The 25,206-nt window shown below is 39.9% G+C and overlaps 1 protein-coding gene across 1 annotated transcript in view; it reads left to right on the forward strand.

Annotated features, from left to right (window-relative positions):
* NYAP2 (neuronal tyrosine-phosphorylated phosphoinositide-3-kinase adaptor 2) overlaps nucleotides 1-25,206 on the forward strand; it is a 129,052-nt gene that overhangs the window by 43,464 nt on the left and 60,382 nt on the right. The gene's annotated exons all lie outside the window — the stretch shown is intronic.

Consider the following 25,206-nt stretch of genomic DNA (forward strand, 5'->3'; position numbering starts at 1 on the left):
CAGTGTGTGGCTTAAAATTACACGAAGCTCTTAGGCACACATCACGCACAGAGGTAGTACCTGCTCGCCAGTCCTTTTAGTTGAATTCTCAAAACGTGTTGGTGGGACAGAAAATAGTGTGCTCTAGAACCCAAAGGGAAAATCTGCACAATATAACCTATTCATTTAAAATGAAGAATGATTTTTTTTTTTTTAATGAAATGGAAAGTCTCAATTCTTACAGTGGCTCTGGAAAGTCTAAAGAAAACAGACACTGAAATGTTTAGGTAGCTCTCTTGAGGTGGAGGGAGAAGTTATACATTCAAACATGGAATTGATAAAGGTTAAATTTATCCTATATTAAAAGCCTGCTTGAGCTAATCTGTGTTAGCAAACATTTGCTGGCAAGATAGCAGTTCAGATGGAACTTAGTACTTTTTAAACATAAAGAATGATTCTGTCTGCATACTTTATGTTGTTATAGTCTGACCTTCACTCTAAACCAGTGGTTCTCAACCTGTGGGTCGCGACCCCTTTGGGGGTCAAATGACCCTTTCACAGGGGTTGCCTAAGACCATTGGAAAAACATATATAATACATATTGTTTTTGTGATTAATCACTATGCTTTAATTATGTTCAATTTGTAACAATGAAATTGGGGGTCACCACAACATGAGGAACTGTATTAAAGGGTCACGGCATTAGGAAGGTTGAGAACCACTGCCGGTTGTTTCCCTTTTAAAGGCAGGCTAATTAGCACCTTATTTCTCTGGTTCTCTTCCTGGATCCATGCATATATAAACCAGGGAAAAATCACTAAAGGGTAAATAGGTAGGGAACATTATATTTACCACTGAATTTCAAAGACCCGGAAATGTCCGTATCTGAATGTCTAATCCTTTTGTGAACCTGAAATTACTCCATAAGTTCAGAGTAAAGTCAAAACAGACACAGTTTTCCCAACGTCCATTTCATTAAAAATGCACTGCTTTCCTGAATTTAAAAATGCCTTAGGCGACTATGTTGATAATTTACCATTTATACCTCAAATGATCCCAGCACAGGATTTTGTTATTTATCTATTCATGTAGACTGAGGACCTTCCTTAAAGAAAAAGAAATCCTTAATAATGTTGATGATGAAGATGATACTCCTTAGATAATTAATATTCATTGGTACTTATAAACCACTTATTTTATCTATTTTTTTCTTTACCCAGAGATATTTATGAAAGTGTTAGCAGCTTAAATAATCCCCTGCCCCCTCCCTCAAAACCCATTTCATTTACCTGACTAAAGGCAACAATTCGTATTATGTTAGACATGTCTGGTATTAGATACACAATTACATGTGTACATCCAATTATTTTAAAAATTATTTTAAAAATTGAATTAAAATTTAGGAACAACCCATTTCTAGAAGAGTGGTTCTCAGCTGGAGCAGTTTTGCCCCCAGGACCATTTGACAATGTCTGGAGAACTTTTTTGGTTGTCAGAACTGGGGATGCTACTGAAATCCTGTGGGTAGAAGCCAGGTATGCTGCTTAATGGCCTACAGTGCACAGGACAAACACACACACACACAAACACACACACACACACACACACACACACACACACACACACACACCACACCACGGCACATATAGTTATCTGGTCCACAAAGACAATAGTCAATAGTGTCAGGTTTGGGAAAACATGATCTATATTTATTAAAGTTTCTTATAGGTGATTAACTTGGTTTAAACACAGATCAGGTAAGGTTTTTGGAATAAGGTGGAGAGAAAAAATAAAGAAAACAATTTTACTTTCAAATATGTAATAGTGACATTAATAGAAGTTTCATCCTAAAATTGGTGAAATTATTGAATTTTCTCCTTACCTACCAGCTTCTTTGCAAGATTCTTCATAGCTCCAGCTGGCAGCTACACCAATTAGCTAGAAAAAGTATATGTAAAAGAAGTGATTAACTAATGGAGTTATTTCAAGAAAAATCCATCTGTTAGAATCAGTCTGTGTGTTGTATGTCACAGACTTCTCCAGTTGACTCCAAAATGAGCTTTGTATGCTTCTAAAACAAAGCTTGCACGTGGAAAAATGATCCAGGCCCTTTATAGCTTTTAGGGATTCGAGGATTGAATTTCTTCCCATGTGCTGCTAGCCATGTATGGGTGGGCTCTTCAGAGAAAGGGCATGCCCTGGGTTATTTTTAACTTCAATTTTACATAAATGGAAGGGGGGAAAATGCTGATAACACAAGTGTATAATCTAATGGTATTTACTTTTGACTCTGGAAGATAAAAGAAAGACTATCAGAGGCTAACAAAATCATAGGGGCTCCCAGATTCCCTCTGTAATCCAAAAAGTAGATCCAAAATTAATGATAATTGAGAGTTAACCTATAATTACTGTTGCAGTGATACAACTCTCCTCTTCACCTTTGCCAGATAGGATTTGTAGACGCCTGCTAACACCATAGGGACAGAATAAATGATATGAAGCAGCATAACATTCATGACTCCTGAGTCTCAAGTGGTATTTTTTTTTTTTTTTTTTACATTTCAGGAATAAGAGTTAGACTGGTATGTCTATTCTCTATACCTCTCTGGCTTTACTGGAAATGTCAATTTTGATAATTTTATAGTATCCAATTTAAAGTACATTTACTCCTTTTTAAATTTTTAAAAATCTGTGTCAAATAAAATTTGTGGTTTCAACTCTTATTTTTAATCAACTGTGAAAGACAAAGCTAATTTAATAATTTCATATCTTAAAAGCTTACAATTCTTAACGGGTATAGGGCAAAAGGAAGAAATAAAATGAGACAATGTGGGGAGATTATGAATCAAGTTCATTTCACTTTAAAATTTTCTACATACAGCCTTCACATTAATTGTTCTCAGAAGCATTTTTTCCAAGTTGATAGGACATTGTAATGTTCTTTAACTATATAGGAGGGCATTTGATAGTCTTGTTAATTATAATAATTTTGATTTGAATTGGTTATTAATATTTTTTAAATTTGTGCAGAGAGATGAAGGATATGAGGCATGTAAGAAGTGATTAACTTGCATTTTATTGCTGTGAGTTTTTGTGTGAATACACGAAAAGTAAGTGAAGTATAAACATGATTTAAAGTGAATTCGGAGGCTCAAATGATAATTTTCTACCTATTATTTTTTTAATCTTCACCTGATGACATGTTATTATTTATTTTAGAGAGAGAGGAAGTTAGATGGAGAGATAGAGAAACATCCATCAATTGCCGCCCACATGAGCCCTGACTGGGGATTGAACCCACAACCTGGGTATGTGCCCGACTGGGTATCAAACCTGTAACCTTTTGGTTTTGGGGACAATGCTCCAAGGAACTAAGCCACACCAGCCAGGGCTCTACCTGTAATTTTTATCTTTCTTTTGCATGGTTTTATTTTATATATCTTTGTATTCGAATTTTTAGAACACCTCGGTCATGAATAGAGCTAAAGAAGGTGTAAAGAAAAGAAATGATGTAGGCCCATTCATCTGGTATTGTTATGAATAAAATGTAAAAATGGTGGGCTGGCATTGCCAGAGAGCTTCCTCATACTCAACAATAGTTCACATTAATGGAGATACAGAGTTTTCTACTGTTAAGTTTCATTTTTCAGCCTTTTAAAAATTCTCTCATTTAAGAAATATCAACTTTCCAAGAACTGATCTGTCCTGGGAAACACAGAGTGAATGCTATTTTATTTTAGGAGAACCTACATATTTTGTTTAGCTTAATTAAAATATTCTTTTAAAATAAAATCAGCAAACAAAATAATTAAGGAATTTATCTGTCTTCCTTTTCATTCCTGTGAAACTAGGGGCTGACAAAGAGTGGGTAGGGAAAAGCAGATATAGTTCTCCCTCAATATCTCAGAGGGACCTCCCTCAGATACCAAAAGGAAACTCAAGTCCCTTATATAGTAATGGTGTAGTAGTTACATATAACCTATGAACACCCTCCCTCATACTTTAAATAGTCTCCAAATACATGGTAGGGCAAAAATACATTTACAGTTGTTTCTATGGAAAATAATATAATAATCCTATCTAATAAAAGAGAAAAATGGTAATTGGCGTACGACGATACCCTTTTCATTGGCTAATCAGGGCTATATGCAAATTAACTGCCAACTAAGATTGGCAGTTAACTGCCAACATAGGCGCAATGCTGGGAGGCGAAAGGGGAAGGAGGGAAGAAGCTGCCTGCCGCTGACTGCAATCGGAAACCCAGGCGGCAGCCAAGAGCCAGAGAACCGAGCTGCCTTTGCTCGGAGAAGCCAGGCCTCCTTTGCCGGCTTCTGTGATAAGAGAACCTGGCCGCCTTTGCCGGCCCTGGGCCAGTAATGGGAGAAGCTGGGTGGGGCAGGGAAGAGGCGGATGTCTGCCTGGCTTCTCAGATCACTGATCACCAGTGATGGGAGAACACCCAGAGGCGGGGCCAGAGGCCAGGCTGCATAGCTGCCTGGGGACACCATCTGGACCCCAGGGGCTACGCAGCCAGGCCCCAGAAGGAGACCCAGGGCCCGGGGCTGAGTTGCAGCTGTGGTACGCAATCCAGTGCCTGGGCTGAGGAGACCCAGAAGGAGACCCAGGCTCTGGGGCTGTTTTTGCTGCTGGGGCACGCAATCCGGCGCCCAGGCTGAGGAGACCCAGGGCCCGGGGCTGCTTCGCAGCTGGGGCACGCCATCCGGTCCGGGGGCGATACAGCCAGGCCCCAGAAGGAGACCCAGGCACCAGGGCTGTATCGCTGCTGGGGCACGCGATCCAGTACCTGGGGCACGCGATCCAGTACCTGGGCTGAGGAGACCCAGAAGGAGACCCAGGGGCCTCGCAAGAGGAGAGTCTCCATGGTCAGATGGCGTGGTGTTGGGACAGGAATAAAGACCCGAGGTAACTCAGATGCCTGGCCACAGGGTTAGACCAGCTAGCAGGGCATTTCAGTTGGGACTGGGGTGGGGGTGGGGAGAGGGAGGCAAGCCGGAAATAGAGAACTACAACTCCCAGGAGGCTTAGCGGCCAGGGTCTGGGTGCCTGGCTGTGAAATCGGATGGGCTGTAGTTTCGCAAGCCACTTTAAACTAGAGGCTTGCAAGGTTGGAAGTTCTGCGTCGGGAGCCAGGGAGAAATGGAGCTGGAGCAGAGAGAGGGGTCCATGGCAGCTGTGGGCTTTGAGGAGTTCTCAGCACCTCCCGGCTGGGAGCTGGCGCTGCCTCCGCTGAAGGTGGTCACATCCTGGAGAGCGAGCTTGAGACCGAAGTGGAGTTCGTGTCTGGGGGTCTGGGCAGCTCCAGCCTCCAGGAGCGAGATGAAGAGGAGGAGGCAGCCTGAGGCCAGCAAGGGCGGCGCCAACAGGAACTCAATCGCAGGAAGTACCAGGCGCTGGATCGGCGCTGCAGGGAGATTGAGCAGGCGAAGGAGCGGATCCTGAACAGGCTCCATCAGATATAGAGGATAACATGGAGACTCCAGCAGGAGCGGAGGTTCCTCATGAAGGTGCTGGACTCCTACGGTGACAACTACCGGGCCAGCCAGTTCACCATCTTACTGGAGGACGAGGGCAGCCAGGGCAGAGACGCCCCCAGCCCAGGCAACGCTGAGAACGAGCCTCCAGAGAAAGAGGGGCTGTCCCCGCCCAGGAGGATGCCAGCGCCCACAGAAGCCAGCAGCCCAGCCCCTGGCGAGGGGCCCAGCAGTTGGAAGAGGCGGTGAGTGCCATAGGAAGGGCACTGGGCAGGAGTCCCACTGACTCCGGAGCTGGCCCCCGTGCAGATAAAGGTGGAGGAAGACTTTGGCTTCTAAGCCCTCGAGGCTCTGGACTTAAGTTGGGTTTCTCAGGGGCCAGACGAGCTGCTGCCCTACCCCACCCTAGCCAGCTCCCCCTTTGACTGACCCCCCAATAAATGGACCCGATGCAAAAAAAAAAAAAAGCTTATAGAGGCATGTTTATAGGATCAAATAGTATAAATATAGATGTAACAGGACAATAAAAAGAGAACCTGGCTATGATGATAACCTGAATGCTGCCTCTGTGTCATTCCTTCTTTGGGAACCCCTGGACCTGCTGGGGCTGGACCCCAACATTCCTCTTCTTATAAGGACTTGAGTGAGATGGGCTAAGGGTCCCACTGGAACTGCCACAATTTAATGTAATCCCCTCTTTAAAGATCTTATCTCCATATACAGGTACATTCTGAGGTTCTGGGGATTAGGATTTTAACATACATTTTGTTGATTACCCAAATCAGCCCTTAACAACCAGCATGTTTCAGAAAGTAGATTCCTACAGGGTTATTTACCAAACATTCAGAAGTATTTTTAAAAGAGCTAAGCCCCTCGCCCACCATGTGGGCCCCTCCCAGCGAAGAGCGAAGGCCTGGGTTCCGGGCACCGGAGGAAAACTGGTGCCAGCAGCCAGGGGAAGGGGCCCCAGATTGCGAGAGGGCACAGGGTGGGCTGAGGGACCCACCCGAGTGCACAAATTTTTGTGCACCGGGCCTCTAGTTAGTAAATAATAACACAAGAATACACTTTATGTTTTGCTACTCACAACTGTAAACCTACTTTGCTGGACCCTGTGCAATGTAAATGCTATGTAAATAGTTGCTATACTGTAATTTTTAGGGAATAATGACAAGAAAAAAAGGCTGTACATGTTTAGCACAGACACAGCCATTGTAGACTTAAATACATAGTAAACATGAGCCCCATATTCTTTTGAATATGTGGATGGGGGATCCATGGACACAGAGGGCCAACTGTACAGAGAAACCAAAGAGAAAGGTGGAGAATAGAGCCCACAACTTGGTATTTCTCATTTGCTCTGGACAGTGGGTGAGCCCTCAGCCTGTGACTGCCCACTGAGAAGCATGTTGACTTTGGGCAGAACTTCCATGTGTATGGCAACTTGGAACTACACGGTCAGCGATGAGGGCTGGATCTTGAACCTCTGGAGTGCTGGGATTCTTTACAGGCATTTGGGACTTGAGCTACACCCAGAACCCCTGAAGATATCTCATAGGATATCATGAGGAGGAGGATTCCAGAAGGCCTGACAAGACCCAGGCCTATAGGACCTGTGAAACATCACCTTTGTCAGGCCCTCTCCTTATGTTTGCTGGTTGCCTCCCTCAAGGCTCCTTCCAGCACTCAGAAAGAAAATGGAGCCAAAAACTCCAAAAGAAGCCCCATGCAAAATGCTTTTGAGTATTGCCTCTTTTCTCAGGTTTTGTTCATGTGTAGTTGATAGAATCAAGCACTTACCGTTAAAATTTAAAAAAAAAAAAAACCCCACACAACACAAACAGTTCTGCAAAAACACCCTGGCCTATTTAAATATTAATATTTTTAAAGCTAAATAAATTCATTTCAGAATGGTGGGGTTAACTAGAGTATGTGCAAAATCACTTGATTTTGAAAATACATCTGACTCCTTGGTTAATTGGGACCATGACATTGTCTGTTTCCCCCCATTCAGTTCCTCCCAGGATTGAAATATAGAATCACTGAAGAAGACATAATTTCATAAATAATTGCTCACCTTTCTGGGGGGAGACTGCAGCTGCCTTTGATTGATGCGGGCAGACGTGTTTATCCCTTGTGTTTACATTCTCTGGCTGCTGAATCTGTAAGTGCAATTGCTTGTCAGCAATTTAATCAGCAATTCTCTCCATTAAGAAGAAGCCTCTCTATTTCAGATTTATAAAATGCAGAAGGATTTTCAATTCAGAAATAAAGCTATAGCAATCTATATTTTTAAATCAAGATTCCCTCAGTTTAATTTTGCATACATGAAATATAGTAGGACAGATTTCTCTTCCTCCTATTGAATACCTCAAACAGAAAATTCAATTTCTGATTTATATTTAATGTCATGTGTCTCCCACACTTTTACACCTATAATTAAATATTAGCTATAAGTAGGGTATCTATTGTCCATATCTCCCGCATCCCATGTTTACCCTACATTCTGACTAATATGATGTAGGAGGCTAGGACAGAGGCTGATGTCACAAGAGGTGGCTTTCATCTTAGCTCAACCACTAAAAAGCTTTGAGACTTTAGTTTAGTCAGTTCATCTCTTCATGCCTCATTTTTCTCACCTTTCAAATGAAAAATATTTGATGCTAAAACTGTGAGTCTCTTCTGGCTGTTTTTGATGCATCTGGATGCATCTGGATGACCTCTAGATCCCCAAATAAGTGACCCTGACCTGCCTTTCAGGCTTTTTAACTGATGTTCTCTTTTGATGAAAGAACTTCCCAATAACTCTATAAAACAAAATATAATTCTGGGACCCCTGCTGAGTCTATCTACTGTTTTATAGAGTTTTTTAATGCTATTGTCTACAAATAAATAATCTCTCCTTCAAATTCTGGGAGGACTTTGTACTAAGGGTATGTGTCTCAAAAAGTTTGTTCTGTCTTATTCACCATTAAGACAAGTGACCAGGGAGGACAAAAGCATACCTTTTTTATTATTTTATTTCATGTAACATATGGCCCAATATAAGGTTTCTTAAAGTTGATATATGATAAGTATTTATTGAACTTATTGATTTAATAGGGAAAATGACTTTTGAGGGCTATTGAATTTGAGGAAATAAAAGCCTATGTGATATGTTTGACAATTAAATGAAAAAAAAAAAGATCAGATTCTATGAGTTAGAAAATTCTACACTGAAATCAATATAGTTATTTAGCCAAAAAGGAACTGTGCTGAATGCTAAATTCATTGCTTGTGTTCTGAAGTGTTCTGTTTAAAAGAATGCCCATTCTATCCTAGGCAGACTTATTAGGGGAAAGATATAAAGGATATAGCCATAAGACATTTAAATGTAGACCATTTTGCAGGTGTCCGATTGTCACAGTTTCTGTAAAAGTGATTAAGCTCTGAAAGTGGATCATTTCTCAATGTTTGAAGAAAAAAAGACGCATTTTAAAAAGAAAATAATAGAGCCCAGCTGGTGTGGCTCAGTGGTTGAGCATTGAGCTAGGAAACAGGAGGTCATGGTTTGATTCTCAGTCAGGGCACAAGCCAGGGTTGTAGGCTCAATCCCCAGTAGGGGGTGTGCAGGAGGCAGCTGATCTAAGATTCTCTCTCATCACTGATGTTTCTATCTCTCCCTTTCCTTTCCTCTCTGAAATCAATAAAAATATATTTAAAAAAGAAAATAATAGAAACCAACATTTTAAGGAAGGAATTTCAATCTAAGTGACATTATTCACCACAGAACTCAATTAGCAAAGAGAGTGAAAAACCTACTCAACTAAGTCATTTTGCCTCTTTGATGGAAAGGCACTGCGTAAATCCAGGGAGCTATTATGTGACTGGTGATCTTAAATGCATGTGCTCTGGGTAAAAATGGATTTAAGTTATAACACATTTGAAAATACTTTTTTTTTTACTCTAAAAATATTCTTTTTTCAGAACTCAATAAATGGGTAGCAATTCCAGATTTAATGAAGTGTCTGAAGTGGTGCATGGTGTTTCTCGGTTGAAGCAAACTCATTATTGTTGTTAGCTGATGGGAGCTAGGTTAATTAAGTGTTTCACTCCTGGTAGACTAACCAATCAACTGGAGAATCTGGGCCATTGCTATTCCCAAATGAAAGGAGTAAAAATACTTAGGAGAATCTAAGAGGGGAGGAAAGAGTGTTAGTAACATGGATTTTGAAACAGCATATTTTGTCTAGCTGGGTATACCCAGAACTGCTGAACTTAAAGGGAAAAAATTAAATCCAGAAGTCTGTAATATTTTTGGACAATTGATGATAGAGGGAAAACTTCCTCCTATGTTTTCTTCTGGTCAACTTTCAGTTACATTAAATAAAATAGCATTTTCTTTCTATTTGTATCAATTCCCTTGTTATAGATGTGAAATGATATGATTAAATGAAGAAAGAAAAATAGAAAACAATAGGTAGAAAGAATCAGCAAGTAGAGAATGGGGCATTCATGTGTTGTCCAGCCCTATATACTATTGGATGGTGATTTTAATGTGATTTTGTTCTTATGACACAAATAAAAACCCTAGGTTCCCAAGAAATTGAAGGCTGGGAAAAGATTGAGATGTCAGCATCTTCTAACAAAATGATCAGCGCCGAAGTGAAGGATTGCTCTCTTTAAGTCATCACATTCTGAATATCAAAGTTGCCTTTATATTTACAATCTAGTTCCATTCTTCCATTGATTAGTTATTAACCCCTTACCAAGGATTAATGACAAAAGAGATATGTCAAAGTGATGAGCTTTTGTTAATTTGGTCTAAGAGAAATTTCAAACCTAAAAAATTAAAACAGATTGCCTCACAGCAGTCCTTCCTTGGTTGATTGATGATCTTACTTTAAGCCTGCAGAATTCACTTTGGCTTGTAAACCAAGTTATATAAATTACCATTTAACATAAACTGTAATAAAATTGTCCATGATGTTTCAGCAAAAGCAGATTCTACACCCAACCATGATTTTCCACTTCCCTTTTATGGCTAAACCACTGAGGTGAATATTCTGGACTTGCTGCCTTCATTTCTTGTCTCTTAGTCCATCCTTAATTTCTTACAACCCAGCTTACTCTTCTGCTCACTTCAAAGTCACCCAGGGATTCCTAATTTGTCTCTCACCCTGGTCTCTTCCCACTCTTGGTTCTCTTAAATGTCACAGAATGTCTGACATTGTTGGTTAATCTATCTGAGGACATTTCTCTTGATTTTGTGCAATATGGCATCTTCATTAGTAATCCTTTGGGGGCTCTGTCACTTCTGCTTGCTTTTTGAGGAGCAGTGGTATACTCTTCTAGCTATACCACTGATACAGGGCTGTGATAGTATTTAAATGTTTGCCTCCCCAACTAAATTGTCAGCACACAACATTGAGTCTTTTTATTGCAGCAATGTGCACATTCTCTGGCACAAAGTCCACTTAATGTGTATTCCTTGAATGCTCAAGAACTGTTTGACTAAAATGGATGAGTGTGTATCTAACCTCCACAATTAAATGGCAAGTTTTTGGGAGCAAAGACTATATATATTTTAAGTGTCCATAGTCTCCTATGATTGTGTTTTGCATAATTTATACTTGTGGATTTATTATTTTAGCCAAAGCTAAGATTTTTTAATAGCAAAGTCTAATAGAACTACCACAATTCCAAATATTGAAAATAATCTAAGTTGTGGACAGGATACCAAAATCAACACTAGTTAGATGTTTCAGAATCAACTGCTCTAAGGAATATCAATGAAGAACCTGGGTTTAGATAATCCAATATAATAATAGCCTAGGTGGTGTCACGCCCTTGAGCGATGCCCTTGCACAACGTCATCACAAGATGGTCACCACAAGATGGCCACATGCACAGCGGAGGAGGGGCTTAGTGGCCGCTCCACACAGTGAGGCCTGGGGGTCCTGTGGCTCTGCACAATGCAGAGGAGGCCAGTCCTGGCAGAGGAGGCGGGTCATGGCAGGGGAGGGCAATTGGGGGTGATCAGGCCAGCAGGGGAGTAGGTAGGCATAAATCAGGCTGTCAGGGGAATGGTTAGGGGGCGATCAGGCTGGCAGGCAGGCGAGCGGTTAGGAGCCAGTGGTCCCGGGTTGTAAGAGGGATTTCCAACTGCCGGAAACTGGCAGTTGGACATCTCCCGAGGGGTCCCAGATTGGAGAGGGTACAGGCCAGGTTGAGGGACACACACTGCCCCCCATGCATGAATTTCATGCACTAGGCCTCTAGTTTTCATATAAAATAATCAGTAGGGAAATCAGTCTTGTTACTGATTGGAGAAACCAGACATCACTTAGCAAGAAAAAATGAAAGCAAGTATTCATAATCTAATCTAAATATTTTATGAAATAATTAAAATAAGGTCCATGAAAAATAGCATGGCATAGATTTTCACTCCATGATTCTGGAACCAATAGTAAGTTAGATATAGAAACACTATCAGCTAGATTGTGCATGGTATTGTGTATGGCCCTTCTGCTGTTTAATTTTCATAAGATGATAAGGAGAATAAAAATGTATCATCATTTCTATTCATTTGATTTTAAAAAGTCCTTTGCTTGACCAGCTTAAAAAACAGTCTCATTGTAATGGATGGTAGATTGGGGAGTCACTGGAGATAACAATATGGAGAAAGGCTTGGGAGTCAAATGTCCTTGGGTCCAAAGATGCATTTGCCTCCAAACAGCTTTTAAGCCAAGACAAAGTCTCCAAGTCTCACTTGTTTTATTTCCATACTTGCCTCAAAGGATTTATGCAAAACATTCGAGAAAAATTGTCTATAGAGAAAAACCTTGTAAAATGTATTGCAATTCTAAGGGGTGATTGACTTTTTGATATCTGTGGAATGAATAAATAGCTTATTTAAAATGAAGGAAGGTCAGATATGAATTAAATTTTCAGATTCCACGCTGTCTACGCAACTCTCTTCAGTTAAGTTTGGGTAAAGGATCTGACATCTTAAGTGGATTATCCGATATGTGGCGTGAGGAGCATGAAGCACTGGTGAGAATGTAAGCATTCTCCATTCCCACAGGAGGCAGACTGTTTTAATGTTGCTGGATGATACACAAGCCTTGGAGGAGGAGGGACATCACACCTGATGGAGCACAGCTGCCCTTTCCCTATAAAGTATAGCTCTGAGAACAGAGAGGCCACCTTCATTGTACAAAAGGGTGGACAAGATGAGAATATGGTGATTTATCAGCAAAAAAAAAAAAAAAAAATTCTATGTAACTGGGTTGGCACTGTGATTTTCAAATATAATGACTATTTTTTTTAGTACGAGTGATTTATTTTTAAATAAAGGCTTTGCTTCCATAAAGGTAGAGGTATTAACTAATGAATAAGGTGGAAACCAGGATGACCCAAAGTACCTACTATAAAAAAATACTTAGTATGTAGACGGAGAGTGGTTAAAAGGGTGATGTGTAAAGTGTTGCTTCTAAGCAGATTCCAATTAAATCTCCTTTCCTTCTAAAGTGGTTAGTCCTCATGATAAAGAATATTAAAGTTAGCATTTGAAAAATTCAACATCAGAAAACAACAAGGCTGAAATGTTGTATAAAAACATGTGTGCAACCAGAGATATAGAAAGCATGCTAACCCCCTAAATACAGATTAGCTAGGCTAAGTAAGAAAAGCATGAAGTGAACGTCCATAATATTTCTCATAAATGGAAGGCTACAGGCACAGAAATAGCTGTTGAAATACTTCATTGTCAATTTTCTCATTTGTTATTAACTTCCATGGCTTTCCTAGTAAAGTCTTTACCCAGATGCTAATCAAGCAGAGGTTTGCCTTGCACATCAATTTTTAATATTCCCCCCTCATAGTTAAGTGAAACCTGCAGCACGAGGCTTCTCCTGTGAAAAGCAGCCTGACCTACTTCCCTGTGAAATCAATGGGAGACTGACAAAGGCGCACAAGCAGCTGGCATTTAAGGTTGGCTCCTAATCTATGTTGGTGCAAAATGTGTGGTTTCCCTGGGCCTCCGCATTCTGTCTTTATGAATTTTAAAAGTCCTAAGAATAGAGAAGACCTTGAAGGCTATGGAGCCTGATGAGGGAACTCATACCTGAATTTTGTGCCCCTGCGGTTTGTGAGCTCATGTGTCAGCTGCATTTGTAGTGGCTTCCAATTAACAGACACCCCTAGGTCTGGAGCCGAGGAAGGAAAAGAAAGGCCGAAAAGGCATCCACTTGCATTCAAATACAACCTACAAAACGGAATCCGTCAGAATAAGGTTTTCAGACACCTGTGTTTCAAGGCTTTTGAAAGTAAGAACATATAGTATTTGGCAAAGCTTTCTAAAGACTTGTATGTCCGGTACCTGAATTGTAGGGCATGAAATAGGAACACAAAACCAGAGAGACAGAGGAGTCCTCAGGGCTGGGAAGAGCATGCAGGGTCCCCATCTGGTGAGGGGCTCCTATTAAAGAGCAAGCAAGTTCCCTGCAGGTGGTCACATGCAGCCACACAGGGGGCCATGTGTACCTGATGGAAGAGGAGGGTCAGCCTTATGTTAAATTCTAGGGTACGATGCTAGAGTGGGTGAGCCTGTAAAATTAAGAGAAGTGCTGTTCAGTGTGCACATGTCCTTGGTTAAGTTTATTTCCACTCATTTTATCCTTTTTAATGTTACGGACACATACGTATTTTAACTATGTATATGCACACATTCAGTTTTTTAGTCACTCAATGGATGTTGATAAAATACCTATGAAATAATGCCAGGTACTATCCCAGAGGCCAGAATCTTTATTTTGAAATGCCAGTCAAGAATTCAAATGAAGATGTGAGGTACACTTATTAATAGAGAGAGCACCTTCTGAGGGCAGACTTGGCAGTCAGCAATATTATTACAAAGATATACTAGTGAGTAGGAAAGAAGACTAGCAGATTTAGAACTGAGCATTTTAGCAAGGTGTTCTGTTTTTCTTACTCCCTCGCCTCTATACCTTGCCATTCCGGCCCTGCTAAACTGTGTCACAACACTGTCTTACATTCTGAAGCTTACAATGCCTGGGTTCAGAGACTCTTAGAAGATGATTGCTTTTTTGTTTGAGACATAATCATAGCTTCATCTTACAAATCTTGTATTACATACAGTACTTCTCTCTCTTCATCCTCCACCTATTTATTTTTATTTTTTTTCTGCTTTTCTTCCTATTCTTTAATCCATAAGCCTAATGCAAAACAATGGGTTTTGTAATTCTCTGTGGCCTTATTCATCATTCAGATTGATTTGGCCACAAAGTCTGCTACCAGATAAGTTATGAACAAGATATCAGAGTAATAAAAAGTCTCAGTAATGTCAGAAATAAGAAATAACATCTAATTCAGGCCCTGGTTTTGTTTTCACTTAACTTGTAAAAAAAAAAAAAAAAAAAGAAAAAGAAACACCTTTATTCCTGAGTCACTTTATGATTATACAGTTCATACATGCATTTTGTATGTGTATATATATAAAAGACCATGAAGAAAAAAAGAATGACAGGAGTTGAAATAAGGGGACAGGAAGCTGAAAAAACATGATAACAAAAGAAGGAAGGGAGGAAGAAAGAGAAGGAAGAAGAGATGGAGAAGTGAATTATGTTGCCACATTAAATTTCTAAGAGAAGAACTCTTGTATCTTACCTTCCTTGGCTCCAGAAAAAAAAAAATGTGGAGGATAAGGTCATTGGCTCCCTACTTTCTGTTCTAAGACCATGAATCTCATAGTAGGAGGTCAATAAATATTTGCTACACCTTAGAAATAGTTCTGTTTAACTCCATATTTACAAAGTGAAATCCAAAGAGCTTCAATTACTTGAGCAAAAAGTAATGTTATGTAATAGCACAATCTGAAGCAAGTTCTAGTTCTCCTAAGTCCCCTCTAAATATCAACATTTAAATATATTTCTATTGATTTTACCTATAGCTTTACTTAACCTTCTTGACTAACCATTTAAAATACCATTTGGGGGAGAAAAATAAAATATCACTCATTGGAGACTTTACCTTAACAACTCTTATTTTTTTCCTTCAAATTTATACATATATTTTCCCAAAGAATGCTATAAAAATTTTCAGATTGGCCAACAATGAGTCCCGGACATCTTTTATTTCTCTAACTATATTTCTCTAGAGAATTGGAGAATTAAAATAATCAAGAAATGTAGTACTGCCCTGGCTGGTTTGGCTCAGTGGATAAGAGCATTGGCCTGCGGACTGAAGGGTCCCAGGTTCAATTCTGGCCAAGGGCACATGCCTAGGTTGTGGGCTCGATCCCCAGTGGGGGGTGTGCAGGAGGCAGCCGATCAATGATTTTCTCTCATCATTGATGTTTCTATCTCTTTCTCCCTCTCCCTTCCTCTCTAAAATCAATTTAAAAATATTAAAAAATAGAAATGTAGTACTGTATATATTCAGTTCTGTAGCCATCAGTATATTTTCCCCGAAGGCTAAATATTCCTGCTCTGCTTTTCTTATAAAGCCATAATAGCTATGACTTCTTTCACCAGCCACCAAATACAGCTATTAGTAACTGTAATTATAGCATCTAAGTTTGCATTTACTTTGATTGAAATGAAATGTTCTTATTACCCTTCATGATGAAGGAATTATTTTTCTTAGCATTCAGTATTTGCTTCAGAAACATTTATGAATGTATTTTAAGAATTAAATCTTTTAGGAAGAATGGAAATTATATTTTTCTTCCTATGCATTAATATTTTTAGTGCCTGAATGTCTCTGTTGCTTTTAAAGAAGATTAAAGCATTTTTTCCATCTGCCTGTTAAAATGATTTGAGTTTTAATTAAAGTTGATTGCACCTGTGCATATATTCAACTACCCACACAGCTCCCACCTACTAGTTGGAAAGCTTGTCATTCCTTCAAAAATTAAAAGAGGGAACTATGACCTTTAAAAAACCTCATAGACATAGAAAACAGACAATACCGAGAAGTATGATTTTTTTTATCTTAGATCAATGACTTTTTATCTTCTAATTATTATTAAAAATTGGTTATAGTTCTTTTTTTAATATATTTTTATTGATTAAGATATTACATATGTGTCCTTGTCCCCACGTTACCCTCTACCCCCCCCCCCCTGCTCGTGCCCTCACCCCCCCCCCCCGTTGTCCGAGTCCATTGGTTAGGCCTATATGCCTGCATGTAAGTCCTTTGGTTGATCTTTCCCCCTTTCCACCACCCTCCCCTACCCTCCCTCCAAAGCCCGACAGTCCAATCAATGCCTCTCCGTCTCTGAATCAGTCCTTGTTCATCAGTTTATGTTGTTCATTATATTCCACAAATGAGTGAGATCATGTGGTATTTATCCACTCTCCAGTTCCATCCATGCTGTGGCAAATGGTAAGAGTTCCTTTTTCTTCTTCCTCTTCTTAAAGGATACCTTTCAGCATTTCATATAATGCTGGTTTGGTGGTGATGAACTCCTTTAGCTTTTTCTTATCCATGAAGCTCTTTATCTGACCTTCTATTCTGAATGATAGCTTTGCTGAATAAAGTAATCTTGGTTGCAGGTTCTTGCTATTCATCACTTTGAATATTTCTTGCCACTCTCTTCTGGCCTGCATGGTTTCTGTTGAGAAATCAGCTGACAGTCGTATGGGTACTCCCTTGTAGGTAACTGACTGTCTTTCTCTTGCTGCTTTTAAGATTCTCTCTTTGTCTTTTGCTCTTGGCATTTTAATTATGATGTGTCTTGGTGTGGTCCTCTTTGGATTCCTTTTGTTTGGGGTTCTCTGCGCTTCCTGGACTTGTAAGTCTATTTCTTTCACCAGGTGGGGGAAGTTTTCTGTCATTATTTCTTCAAATAGGTTTTCAATATCTTGCCCTCTCTCTTCTTCTGGTACCCCTATAATTCTGATGTTGGTACGCTTGAAGTTGTCCCAGAGGCTCCTTACACTATCTTCATATTTTTGGAATCTCTTTTCTTTTTTCTTTTTCAGTTGGGTATTTTTTGTTTCTTTGTATTTCAAATCTTTGACTTGATTCTTGGGATCCTCTTGTCTGCTGTTGGATCTCTGTAAATTATTCTTTATTTCAGTCAGTGTATGCTTAATTTCTAGTTGGTCCTTTTTCATGTCCTCCATGGTCTCACTATACTTATTGAGGGACTCATTAAATTTATCCGCGGTTTCCATAAAATTCTTGAAAAACCTTATAAACGTGGCCTTGAACTCTATATCCAGTCGTTTGCTTTCCTCCATTTCTGCCATTTGTGACCTGTTTCTTTGTCTCCGCATTTTGGCTGCTTCCCTGTGTTGATAGAATGGCTTTGTGTGCTAGGTGTCCTGTAGGGCCCAGTGGCTCAGCCTCCCCAGTTACCTGAGGTGGACACTCTTGGTGTCCCCCCTTATGGGCTTTGTGCACAGTCTTGTTGTAGCTATGCCTTGGTTGTTGTAGGCTCACTGGGAGGAATTGACCTCCAGGGCAATTGGCAGTGAGAATCAGCTGTGTCTGCAGTGGGAGAACTTCTGTGCTGAAGACACCCTTCTGGGGCAAGACTTGCTTCAGTGGGGCTTTGGTGCTCACTGAGACTGCACCCTGAGTGTGTCCCTTATGGATCTGAGGAGTTGTGATCTGGATGGTCCCCCTCTGACCACTGGGTACAGTGGCTCTTGGATCTAAGGAAGTGCTAATTTAACCTCTGCCTGAGGTTACACAGCAGGAACTACGAAGAGAACTGCAGATTCCCCTTCCTTTTTTTGGAGTTTGGAAGTGCCCTGATGATGCTCAGCTGTGTAGCAATGCAAGCCGCTGTGGGGCCTTGGGCCTTCTCTTGGAAGCTCTGGGTCTATCTGGCCCGGCTGCGGTTAGGTAGTTACAGGTTGCAAATGGCCGGGGCATTCATATGCAAAAGCCTCTGCTGCAGCCTGGGTGGGGCGGGGTCTCGAGGAATCAAAGGGCGGAGGAAGCAGCTATGGCGGAGCCTCAGCCCCGCCCTAAGGAGTCGCGAGTCCCAGTGTCCCGGCAATGGCTGCAAGCACCTCTGAGGGAAAGCCGCCCTCAAGATCGCCCGCTGCCAGAGAGACCAGTTTCTCCCCGTATGAGTGCTGGGTCCCCAGAGACTTCCCGGAACCGGATTTCAGAGCCGTGGGGAGCTTGTGTCTCCCTCCGGATTCAAAAAGACAGCCGCGTCCTCAGGTGCCAGACCCTTTCCACGCGCGGGAGCCCCCGTACCTCTGCACTCCACCTCTGCAGCTCCTCTGGCTCTCAGTGTGCTTTTCTTTCCTTCTAGTTGTAGAATTTACACTCAGCCAGCTCTCCTGTAGTTCTGGATGAGTCCGGCTTGTGTTTTTGATGCATTTATCAATTGTTGTGGGAAGCAGCAATTTCCCGGTGTTTATCTATGCCGCCATCTTAGTTTCTCCTCGGTTATAGTTCTTAAATGGTTAGTTTCCTTGTCATTTTTAAGGCAGCCTTGCTGAGGAAGCCAAGTAAAAGAATCAAAATTCAACAACAAATTTTCACCCACCCACTCAATGGTTGCTGTGTGTGTTCCTTAGCTTTGGCAGTTTAATCTTTTCTCATTTATGAAGGTCATTTTAAAATTTGATGTAGTCAAACATTTTTCATCAACAATAAAATTTTTTTTTCAAGGAATTCTAATAAGTAAAAAGATAGATTAGTTTTTATTTTATTTTACTCTTTTTCCTTTCTCTTAAGAAAGGATTATTAAGATGCTTTCAGCTAAAATAGGAAAAACCATGGAAATAAAGCCAGTCTACAAAAAGAATAATGAGTAGTATATTAAATGCTATTAAAAATGTTTCATTAAGAATAGAAAAGTGGATCTGAACCCTATCTTTATTTTCAAAACTTGTGGGAGCCTTTTGAAACCACAAGTGTACTAGTCAAGGCCTCACCTTCAGTTCAGTAATATTGTGGCCCTGACGTGGGCGCTGTTTGAAGGCTCTCCAGTTGTTTCTAATAAGCATTTCGGACTGAGAAACTCTAGTATGAAACCTATTCTGCTATTTATCAGTAAAATCTTAAACTTGAGGATCCTTGATCCCAGATGCTTCATTTAAAGATAAACCAATGAAGGCTCAGAAGGGGAAAGCGATTTGCCCAAGGCCTCATTGCTAATTAGGGGCTAAGTCTGCACTGGTACCCAGGGTCTCACTACCCCTAAGACAGCTCTGTTTACACTGTACATGCTGTGGCTGGGACTTCCCAGATCACAGCACTCAGAAGTATGAACCCTCAGCACTTGGTTGCTAAATTGCTGGTATGAATCCATACACTGCATTATTAGCACAGTTTTATGTCCTCAAACAGCATCTAAGCCATTTCTATAAAAATGTGGCAATATGCCATGCAACAGGAACTTCAATTTTGATCCCAAATGCCTAATAGTAATTTCCTATGCACATTAACTCAGTCTTGAGGATATGTAAAAATGTCCTGCATTACAAAGTCTTCTCAATTTATAAAAGGCTAGTAACAGAATATTGCTTTGATCTTCTAGTCATTCTTTCTCTCCTATTGTTCAAAGGGTTATTCTGACATCACCCCTTAAAAAATAGGTAAAAACAGAAATGTTTAGAGGTATCTATAGAATTCCACTTTTTTTCCCCCAGAAAAGAAAAAGCTAATATTAATTTTTTGCATCTGATAGATAATTGGTTACTTTCTCCCAATGGCCTTAGTAAGCAGTGATTCTGCTCGTGAAGCCAAATTCCCTTGAATATCTCACAAAAGGGCAACTGAAATTATAGTCATGGTTTCTTTATTCTCCTTATACCATTGTTGCTCCTCCTTGAACTTGGCATCTTTTCTTTTGTATTTTGGCTGTGTTCATGCTGTTGGCTGCCTAAGGATATTTTGTGTTCATGCTGTTGGCTGCCTATGGATATTTTGTATGTAAAACTACCCCTCTTCTGTCCTATGGTATCAATAATTAGTTTGAAAGTCTCCTTAAAACAGGATAGGGTTGTAGTTTTAGGAATATCAGGCTTCTGTGTTTGGACATTTTAAAAAATATATATTTTTATTGATTTTTTATGGAGAGGAAGGGAGAGGGACAGAGAGTCAGAAACATCAATGAGAGAGAAACATCGATTAGCTGCCTCCTGCACACCGCCTACTGGAGATGTGCCCGCAACCAAGGTACATGCCCTTGGCCATAATCGAACCCGGGACCCTTCAGTCCCCAGGCCAACACTCTATCCACTGAGCCAAACCAATTAGGGCTGTGTTTGGACATTTTGACCAAATACCATTTCTGTAATGTAGCTATTTAGGTGCACATGAATCCCATTTTACTTTCAACTGAGGGAACTAAGTATTTGATTTTAAGATTTAGCCCCTTCTTGTGTTTGTTTGTTTTTTATATACAGACTTTAAAATCCAGAAGGCATCTTAGAGATGTGGTGGTCTAAGTCCCTTATTAGAGAGATGAGTACAAAGAAGCACACAAAGTAAAAAAAAAAAACATACCCAATGTCACCCAGATGATGGCAGAACCATTACCAGGGTCAAGTTTCCCCAACAATTAAATCCAGAGGTCTTTGTGCTATGCTGGTCTCATTTCAGCATTACTATGACTGGGGCTGTAGGGAGGAGGGAAAATATAAAAATCACATATGTGTGAGTCCCTATGGCCTCCTTTCTTTGGGAAGATTCTTTTTTAGATTGTTGGCTTTATTAGTATTGTAATTTGCTACCTGGTGTCCTACTTAAGAATGGGATTCCATTGTCAGGTCTTCTATAACTGTTGGCATATGATTTTGGAGTTTGTCAAAGATGCAGATATCTTAAAATATCCTAAGTCAAAATGTGTGCCTGGCCTAGGTTATAAAGGTTTTATAACCTTAAAACTCTGTGTGTAAAGTATTTTAGAATTCTATTTGTCCCCCCTCAGAGATTTTTATCAGCAGTTTCTCTATCAAATATGTGAAGAATTTGATGTAGAGAGAATAGATAAGCTTCAGTAATGTCAGGTCCTAAATAAGAAAGAAAACTGAAAGGCAGCCATTGGCATTATAGGGGCTGAGGAGAGCTGTGGGCATAAATATTTAATGTGGTATATTATGGGGGCACATTTGCATTTTTTATGCACTATTTTGAAGTAAAAAGGATTGTTAAACAATAAGGACATTTTCCATAATTATATTCTATTTTTTAACATGCAGAGAATTTACTATGAGTTCAGGGTAGTTATTTAATGAATTCGCAATATAATCTTGCTTAGTATTTCTCTACATCTTGACATAGGGTTAAGACCAGACAAGAGGCTGGTTAATAATTTAAAAATAATAATTATCTCATCATTGAACAGAGGATAGATTTTGAATGTCAGAAAGTTATCTTCATCTGGTAAATAGTCTCAAGTTCATCTGTATTGGATACAAACACTAGAAATCCTATATATTAAAAGGCTTATATTCAAGTTGTCCCTTTCACCAAGAGTTCAACAGGGAGTTTAACCAGGGAACAGGACCAGCCGGCCAACTGCCCAAGGCCCCTCCCCCAGGCAGGCCCGGCCCAATCTGCCACGATTGGAGTGGGCTGGCCAGACCCCACCATGCATGAATTTGTGCACAGGGTCTCTAGTTGTTTATAAAAAATATGCCTCAAAATATTTTGTATTTCCAAATCTTTGTGTCTATGTCAGCAGACCCCATTGAAAAGGATGTTTAAGAAGCTGATGACATCATAATGTGGAGATGGTGTTATCTGGACTTTTGTGGATTTCAAGATGGTGCTAATCATAAGCGTTTGACCTGGGATAACTCCTCAGACATCTTCCTCCTGGCCTTTTTTACACATTTTTTCCTAGGAGAATCTTCCTTTAATACTGATGACCTCACCATGCCTGCTCCTCAAAAACAAATACAAACACTGTAGCTTGTCACTTAAAACCTTCCTTAATTTGTCTCTCCTTTTTAATGTAAATTCTGGCCCTATTCTTTCCTAATATAAAGCCTTCCTTCCAGACAGGCTAAATTTATTATGCAGCCTAAACCATTGTTCCTCTCCACCCCTCTTTTGAAGGTATTTATTCTGAAATTTACAGTGGAAGTATAGATTCGAATAGACATAACAATGTTATTGATCTATTTTCCTTCTGTCCAAGCTTTGTATTGTAGAGGTATTAAATTTTAGCATTCGGAGGATGCTTAGAAATAATTTATTTCAAATTTATAATTTTATCTGAGAAAACTAAGGCTCAGGAAGAGATGTTTTATTGAATTGATCTAAGAAGGAACCCCAGATCACCTCAACCCCATCCCAGAATGCTCTGCTGTTTTGATATTTCTGGAAAGTATTTTATTTTGAATTTCCCCCCAAATATATCTAATTTATATCTAAATTTTTTTTATTTTAAATAAATCATCAACATTTTCTTTGTGAAAAAGTTTTAGTCTTATTTTTTAATTATTTCTTGGGATTTTCTTCTTTGCTATTATTTTAGAAGAATAGTATTTGGGAAAAAAATTGGATTTCATTGTCTTCATTGAACTGAATAGTAAAGTATATCAGCTGTTTGCATGGCCACTTCAGAGGCTCATCCACTTCCATATTAAGCACATACTTATTGAAGACATAGGATTTAATATATTTATTAAATAATCAGTAAAGATGCCGAAACCGGTTTGGCTCAGTGGATAGAGCATCAGCCTGCCGACTGAAAGGTCCCAGGTTCGATTCCGGTCAAGGGCATGTACCTGGGTTGTGGGCACATCCCCGGTGGGAGATGTGCAGGAGGCAGCTGATCGATGTTTCTCTCTCATCGATGTTTCTTTCTTTTTTTTTTTTAAATTAAATCTTTATTGTTCAGATTATTACATTTGTTCCTTTTTTTCCCCCCCCCATAACTCCCCTCCTCCCAGTTCCCGCCCCACCCTCCGCCCTCTCTCCCCACCCACTGTCCTCATCCATAGGTGCACGATTTTTGTCCAGTCTCTTCCCACATCTCCCACACTCCTTTCCCCCCCAAGAATAGTCAGTCCATTCCCTTTCTATGTCCCTGATTCTATTATAATCAACAGTTCATTCTGTTCATCAGATTATTTATTCACTTGATTCTTAGATTCACTTGTTGATAGATGCATATTTGTTGTTCATAATTTGTATCTTTACCTTTTTCTTCCTCTTCCTCTTCTTAAAGGATACCTTTCAGCATTTCATATAATGCTGGTTTGGTGGTGATGAACTCCTTTAGCTTTTCCTTATCTGTGAAGCTCCTTATCTGACCTTCAATTCTGAATGATAGCTTTGCTGGATAAAGTAATCTTGGTTGTAGGTTCTTGGTATTCATCACTTTGAATATTTCTTGCCACTCCCTTCTGGCCTGCCAAGTTTCTGTTGAGAAATCAGCTGACAGTCGTATGGGTATTCCCTTGTAGGTAACTGAGTTTCTTTCTCTTGCTGTTTTTAAGATTCTCTCTTTATCTTTTGCTCTTGGCATTTTAATTATGATGTGTCTTGGTGTGGTCCTCTTTGGATTCCTTTTGTTTGGGGTTCTTCGCGCTTCTTGGACCTGTAAGTCCATTTCTTTCACCAGGTTGGGGAAGTTTTCTGTCATTATTTCTTCAAATAGGTTTTCAATATCTTGCTCTCTCTCGTCTTCTGGCACCCCTATAATTCTGATGTTGGTACGCTTGAAGCTGTCCCAGAGGCTCCTTACACTATCCTCGCATTTTTGGATTCTTTTTTCATTTTGCTTTTCCAGTTGGATGTTTTTTGCTTCCTCGCATTTCAAATCATTGACTTGATTCTTGCGCTCCTCTGGTCTGCTGTCGGGAGTCTGTATAATATTCGTTATTTCAGTCCGTGTGTGCTTAATTTCTAGTTGGTTCCCAAATATAAGATCGAGGGTCTTATTAGTTTTCGTGTAGATCTCATTAAGTTTATCGGCAGCTTCTAAACAGTTCTTGAGAGACCTTAAAAGTGTGGTTCTGAACTCTATTTCTTCCATTGACAATTTTGTCCTGTTTCTTTGTCTCCGCATTTTGTTATGCTTCCTTGGTGCACCCCCTAGTCTCTCATCGATGTTTCTAACTCTCTATCTCTCTCCCTTCCTCTCTGTAAAAAATCAATAAAATATATTTAAAAATAAATAAATAAATAAATAAATAATCAGTAAAGATGTATTCATCAGTTTTGTAAAGTATTTTTATTACAACTAGAGTTAAGAGAGAAGCATTGCTTGCTGAATCCTTATACTCTATTTGGCAATTTAATTAATCTCTCTGCTGTTTATTTTTCTGTCCGTATACCAATAAAAATATTGTCATCATTAGAAACTCAAGGATTTTATATTTAGACTATTTTACAGGGGGAAAAAAAGAGAAATGATATGTGTAAAAATCTGAGGGTCCAACTACTATACCAAACAACTCCAAAACCTCAGTGGATTAACATACTATGACTTTCAGTGGTTCTCAACCTTCCTACTCCTGCGACCCTTTAATACAGTTCCTCATGTTGTGGTGACGCCCAACCATAAAATTATTTTCGTTGCTACTTCATAATTGTAACTTTGCTACTGTTATGAATCGTAATGTAAATATCTGATAGCAGGATGTACTTTCATTGTTCGCGACCCACAGGTTGAGAACCGCTGCTTTATGCCATAGGCCATGACCTATGTTACTGTCATGTGACAATCAATTAGGGGGTTTAGTGGAGGATGGGTAATTCTCCCCACAGTTATTGGGAAGTTTCTACCTGGTGACTCTTCCAG

Source organism: Myotis daubentonii, chromosome 7 (assembly GCF_963259705.1).
Source record: "Myotis daubentonii chromosome 7, mMyoDau2.1, whole genome shotgun sequence".
Classification (NCBI taxonomy): Eukaryota; Metazoa; Chordata; class Mammalia; order Chiroptera; family Vespertilionidae; genus Myotis; species Myotis daubentonii.